Source organism: Ixodes scapularis, unplaced genomic scaffold (assembly GCF_016920785.2).
Source record: "Ixodes scapularis isolate PalLabHiFi unplaced genomic scaffold, ASM1692078v2 PGA_scaffold8__174_contigs__length_109621045, whole genome shotgun sequence".
Taxonomy (NCBI): Eukaryota; Metazoa; Arthropoda; class Arachnida; order Ixodida; family Ixodidae; genus Ixodes; species Ixodes scapularis.
Genome location: NW_024609883.1, coordinates 52,514,360 through 52,521,309, shown reverse-complemented (window position 1 = coordinate 52,521,309; position 6,950 = coordinate 52,514,360).

Here is a 6,950-nt window from a genome sequence, read left to right as displayed (position 1 = left end):
GAAAAGTTGTCGCGGAGTATAGCTCTGCATTCGGACCACTAAATCGGCCATTTGATCAAAATTCAAGCAGCGCGGCAGCGACTCTTGAGTTCGTTCGATTTTTTTCCGCGACCACGAGGGTCGCGACAACGCTTGACGCGCTTGACGGCTTGACGCCGCCACCCGTGACGTATTTTGGTTCAACCCGCACATAATAATAATAATAATAATAATAGTAATTGTGTTGCAAGCAGGGTGTCGAACCGGAACCGAACCGAAAACCGGAACAGAACCGTTATTTTTAGCCGAACCGGAACTGAACCGAACCGAAATCTTCGCCGCCATCTTGGAACTGAACCGGAACCGAACCGAAAAAAAATATAACGGTAACCGGTTCAAAACGGTTCAAGGTAATATTTTTTTTCTTCTTTGCTGGTATCACAAAATGAAATATGGGAATAAACAATTGGCGGCTGTATTTCTATCTGTTGATCGAATCGTCATATACATAATTGCAACGTATGATAAATTGTGGGTTTTCATGACACCTTTGTTGTCACTATGATTAACCATGTGTCAAGTTGTCACGTGACGTCATGGTGTCAATACATGTTGTCAAGTAATGTCACGTGGCCTCGTGACGTCACGTAACTCACTGCGTTAAATCGATTTAATTTGAGGAAGTCACTAGATGTATTAACCTTGTTGACAGCAGGACGTAACATGACATCACGATTTCGCACCGAGAGTCACGTCACACCGTGACGTAAGCGATTTTCAAAATCCCTAGTCGAGTGCTCGGGTTCATGACAATCAGCATGGCCAAACATTCAGGTAACGGCTCATGTCAATTAGATATGATAATCAATAGCCCAACACTAACAATATCTGAAGCTCAGCCCAAGCTTTTGCTTTGCAAACCCTTGCAGCTATAGGGCATGACTGTGATGAACACTGGCGGTATATAATTAGGGTCAGATCACGTGGCCGCTTGTTCAAATTGCGAGTTCAGGAGATATCGACAGCTGTCTCTGTCCTTTATTTTTTCTGCATCCCTTATTAGGGGAAAACTAATGGATGTTTCTGCAACCTATCAACGTCACGGGTTATTTCTTAACACTATTTATTGAAAGTACAAAAAAAATGTTGCAAGACCAATTTTACGTTATTGAGGCATTGAAACATTTTTTCGTTGTTGCTGAAGTATATCCGAAAGATGTCCCTGAGAATAGAAATTTTGAAATAACTAAATGCGACCTATTAATATGACGTTACATAGAACTACACGTGTGTACGGAAGGAATACCTAAAAAAAGAAGACATTTTAGTGACGTGAGAGGAACAGCCGAACGTTGGCAGTCGCTGTAAGTCTCACACGAGCGTCGTTCTCAAGTTAATGCCCAAGTTTGGACCCCTCTGTATTTTGTTTAAATGAGCTATAACATATTTCTATACATTACTAAATACTACTCAGGATCAGTCCCTGACGTTAATAACTGATTGAACTTGGCTTTGCTCTTTTTTTCTAGGCAATGGTAGTCGCCGAAAAAATTAGAGAAATATGAGCATCGTTCATCCCCTCTACTCGGAGACAGAAGCGGCCACGTGGCCTGGTGCCTATCTTATGCCGCCAACGTTAATCATACCCCCGCGCTAGAGTTTTAAAGGAAGAAAACGCTTGCTGGAGCTCCAGGCATTGTTAGAGTTCGACTATTTTCATCACCACAGAGGTTGGACACGAGCTGCTACCCAAGTGTCTGCCGAGGCATTGATTGTTACGAGCCGATGTACGGTGCTCACACAGTTCTCCTGCCCAATCCATGAGTCGCGCTCGACTGTCGACAGGCGGGTGGTTTTGATCCCACAATTACAACATCAACCTTTGAGGAGGCAAGGCTAAAAGAAATAGTCTCGTTCAATCCTCGCAATTTCACCGCGACAAAAAAGCTTCTGAATCAGTGGCGCCCTGTGCGAGTACACTTGGACCAGGGGACCAGTACGCCTCGGAAAAGTCATGCACATTCAAACCCGATATCGTTTCATGACCCCTTTAAACTTCACGGGGTGCAAAATAAAAGCAATGAAAGGTTGCGGTTAACAAGTGTCAAATAAAATTGTCGAATTAACAGACACAAACGAAGGAGGTAATTCCTCAGGAATACTTTCAGCCTTTCCACTCTGCTGAAGGAGGAAGATCAGAGAAGCTGTACATATGGTGGGAATGAAGTAATAGCCGGCCGCAAGTTGGCAAGCCAGACTGGAAAGGCTGGAAGGGTTGCCGCCATTTATGAGCGACGGTGGCAACCAAACAACTGGCAAGCCGGCTGTCTGGCTTGCCAGCCCTTAACCCTTAGCCCTTAACAGCACCGCTGTATAAAGAAGTGCGTCTGTGTGTGGGGCCGGGGGGGGGGGGGGGGGGGGTTAGAAACATACTGTGTTGTAAAGGTTCCTATTCCCCGCATCTTTGGCGCAGACCAAAAAGTGTGACCCCGGAAACTACTTTGATTTGAAAAGCGCTCTTGCCAAAAAGCACGTTTTTGTTGTGCCAGACGCTGGCGCCGTTCCTCACGACGATACACTAAGAATAATAATACTAGCCTTTCAAATACTTTGCTTTCACTGAGCTTGCACTCCTGCAGCGTGCCTTTTGCACCGTCGAATTCGACTTTTTCAGCAAGAAGGAATCAGAATGACCACCAGCCTATAGTGTGATAACGTCACGTGCATACCATGCTAAATAGTTCAGCTTTCTGGTGAAATATGATGTTCGCAACACTAGCCATAGATGTCCTAATTGTAAATTTGTGAAGTATTTATAGCAGTCTCGCGATGAGATATGGCAGCCTAGAGAAATGTTAGAACGCATGACTATTCTAGCATAGTGCTCTAAAGTGGGGGTTCAAAACAAGTGCAGGTAAAACCGAATATAACATTTGCCTCCCGAGACAGTATTTTGGAAGTTTCGAGCTCATGCAAGCTGATGAAATGTAATATACTAAGATTTCAAGAATCTTTGTCTGGCCTTCGCGCTATTTATGTAAAATCATGAATATCATTGCGTGCATCTTTACGCATCTCTTTTTGCAGTAAGCCGTTCTGGGAGGGATTATTTGGAAAACATAACATTAATTATCTCTATCTTTTTGAACATTCTGTGTATTTCACTTCCAATTCATCATGTGAGCATAGAGTCCTTTTTAGTGTACCCTGCAACCCGATGTTTCACACTGCCAATCAGAAAACAGAAAAACACTTTTACGTAGACTCCACAGCTCGCGTAGTTTCGAGTATCGTCCTTCCGCGTCGGTCTCAAGCGGTTATGTGAACTTTATAAAGTAAAATTGTTTTATCGATATAAAATATATTTAATTACTAATTGAATATTTGACGACATAAATAGAGGGCCGACCACTCTAAAGCAATGCCCCCCAAATTATTTGAAAGCGGTTCTGCCAATCTTTTCCGGCGTTTTTATCCTCGACAGGCACGTTGTAAGTGATATGGGACGGCCTTATATACATTTCTGATTTTGAAGCTAATTTAAATAACTATGTGTTCCTCGCACATATAACTTCTCAAACATATAGAAGTCTGTTATTGCCTTTTTTATCTGGTGAACATTAGTTTTATGTGTCTGTGGGCTGGACGAAAAGAAAGTAAACAGGGGCGCGCGGTGGAACTATGATGATTACGCACGCAAACCGTCAGAAAGTGTCCAATTAAGTATATATATATAGCTGCCTTGTCGAGTAGAACGTGAAACACTACTTCGTTTTACTAAACAAAAAAGAATTTTGAAGGACGCTTAAGCTCCACCTTTAAAAGTGGAACGCGATCGCGTCAACGGGCCTCGTTTGCATCGCATTCTCATTTGCCGCGCAAGCGTGCCTCGCGTGGCCTAGTGAAAAGCGTCTGACTCGCAACTAAAGGGTTGTGGGTTCGAATCCTGCCTAAAATTTTTAATTTTTTCTTTAAGGCAAAGCAAATTACTTTCAAAAGTGAAACCATTTGAAACATACGGTGACCTTTATTTCGCATTACATATCATGTTTTAATCACCCTCATTCCACGCGTGATGTCACGTTTCACGTAAGCATTGTGGGTTGTTTGAAATTCTTGCGCTAGGGTATGTAGCTCTGACGTCATGAACCTATCGACCCATCAGGATTTTCCAGTCACGCCACCGACATCGGTTTTTCTTCGACATGAGCTCGTTAACGCTATCGTGTTAAAATCATCAATTAGCAAGGGTGATGCTCATTTGCAAATTAAACTGTCCGGCATCTTGTCAACAACAAACCTCAAGAGCCAGGCTATGCCAGCTTATTCTGTATAAGAAAATGTTCACTTGGGCAAGCGCTATTTTGGGCCAGATTCGACCTGAGTGCGAAGGTGCGTATATATTAGAGTGAATAATTGCAATTACTCCTTGCTCCATGATTAGTCGCATGCGTGCGGTGCTGAGAGTAAACAATGTTTGGTTAGAACAACAGGCATTTGGATTGCCGCTCGGTGTTTCTATCAAAGATAGATTGAAAGGAGTTATCCTAAAACTTTGTTACATTTCGAAAATTTCATTGCTTTTAGCTCAGCTGGGTCGTCATCATATATATATATATATATATATATATATATATATATATATATATATATATATATATATATATATATATATATATTGTGAAGTGTATTTCGTAAACCTTATTTCATGATATATGGCCACGAGGTGCATGCTCATTTCATATTTTTATGTGATGTAATTAATTCCTTAGTTCAATGACACGATTTCACTTTTAATACTGACAAACAAGGTTGTACCAATCACGGGTATTTTAGACGACCTACCACACTTCGCGACAACATTTTATACCGTGTAAATAGATCAGCTTGAACTTTAGAATTTTACTTTAACACGAAGAAAGGACAAGAAAATACAGTATAGTTCTAAATTAGAAGCTGATCTATTTACAGGTACGTACCAACAAGCTCAACTCTTTACTCTTGTACTTAAACATTTTGATTCAGGCAAAATATATTTTACTCGTAAACAAATAGATATTGAGTCGTATGAACACGGCGTTATGTATGTTAATGTAGATTTTCTTCTACTCTTGCGTCAAAATTAAATAACTGAATTTAATATTTTTGGTACCTAAGAAGAAAAGTAAATTGCACGGACGATCGAAGAAACTATATAGTTAATCGTTTCACAACGGAAATAGTGTATATTGCCAAAATAACGCGGAAAATATATTCTCAATTTAGCGGTTCAAACCGGTTCAAACCGGTTTGAACCGTTATTTTTGGCTCCCCGGAACTGAACCGGAACCGAACCGAAAGCCGTGAACCCGAACCCGAACCGAACCGATAATAATTTCGGTTCGACACCCTGGTTGCAAGTGAAAAACGGACTCTCTCCGTAAATGTATGCCGCTTTCCTCCGCTGCCACACTCGCGCTTCCTCCACGTGGTCACGTGAACGGGGATTGAACGGGGATTTCGCGCGCTTTATGAGTCTTTGGAGGAATGGATGGGTAGCACTTACTATCCCCTGTAGTGATTTCCCTTCCCACCCCCTAGAAGAGTGTTTCTTACGTTGCTGTTTGCTGTACTTTGTGCTTTCTTAAAGAAAATTACGCATTCTTCATTCGTTGTAGAATTAAGGCCCGTTCACACTCTTGCAACCGAGTACGACCGAGAGAGAGAGAGAGGTTGCGGTCTCTAAGGACCAGCTCCGCGCTGCAGCGCATTCGGTCCTAAGAAGTCGCAAAAGGCTTAAAAACCGCTCTGGTCCCTCTCGGTCGCAAGAGTGGAAACGGTGCCTTACAGAACTTCTGTCGGGCACCACGCATGCATCTCTGTTCTGACGCGGAAAAACAGCGAAGTAGAGAACAAAAGCCTTCTTGTGCCTACCCACCCCCCCAACCCCAGACCTCTGGAAATTCGGACACACACCCCTGATTTGAATTCCTAAGGGGGGGGAGGGGGGGGGGGGGATGTGGTGTATAAAACGGGAAAGGGGGTTCAATGGCTATGAATTCCTGCGGAAACCCATGATTCACTGTATGGGGCGATAGTTTGCATTACCTACCTGTCAACATTTTTTTTCCTCGCCATATTTTGTCGCAAATCTCTCAACCCTTAATTAACGCTGCCCGAGGGCTTTTGCGCAGACCCTCAAACCTTTCTTTAAATAGGTGTTTTTTTTTAATTGGGCTTGTTTGATTTAGATCAAAATAATTTGATTTAAATTACACCAAAAAGGTTATAATTTATCACTAGATGTATTTTGAAACTTGGAGGAGGAGGAGGAAACTTTATTATTCTTCCGGGATCAGGTATTGGGGGTGGCGGAGGCCCAGAGGGCCGCCGCGATCGCCAGGGCCCGGGAGGTGGTCAGGACTTGGGCTGACTCCTCCGGGTCGCGCAACATCTGCTCCCAGAGGTGAGGGGAGGGAAGAGGGGGGTATGGGTCTGCGGGGCATTCGCAAAGGGAATGGTAATGAGTGTCGAATGCCCCGCAGGCAGGACAGGCGGGGCTGGTAAAGAGGTGTGGGTGAGTGTGTATTAGTTGTGTTCGGTGGGGGAAAGTGTGTGTTTGTAAGAGGCGCAGCATGTGTGCTGCCTCTTGGGAGAGGTGGGGGTGCGGAGGTGGGTATTGGCGGCGGAGGAGCCGGTAGTGTAGGGTAATATCCCTGGAGCGAGGTAGGCTTGCCTGCAGGGGCATCGCGTGTAGGCGCAGTTGAAACGGCGGCTCGGTCGATAAGTTCGCGAGCTTGAAACTTGAAAGATAGATCAGTCTGTCCCATCACTGAAAACAATACGAAAGAAAGGATAATTGCAAATGTGATTTTTTTAAAGTACGGTTTAATTAACAACGTTTTATTAATGTAAGCTCTGCCATACAACATAAGCTTGATATTTTTAGTTAGTAAACAGTCTTTATTAGCTTCCTTTTTTTTTCATCCTCC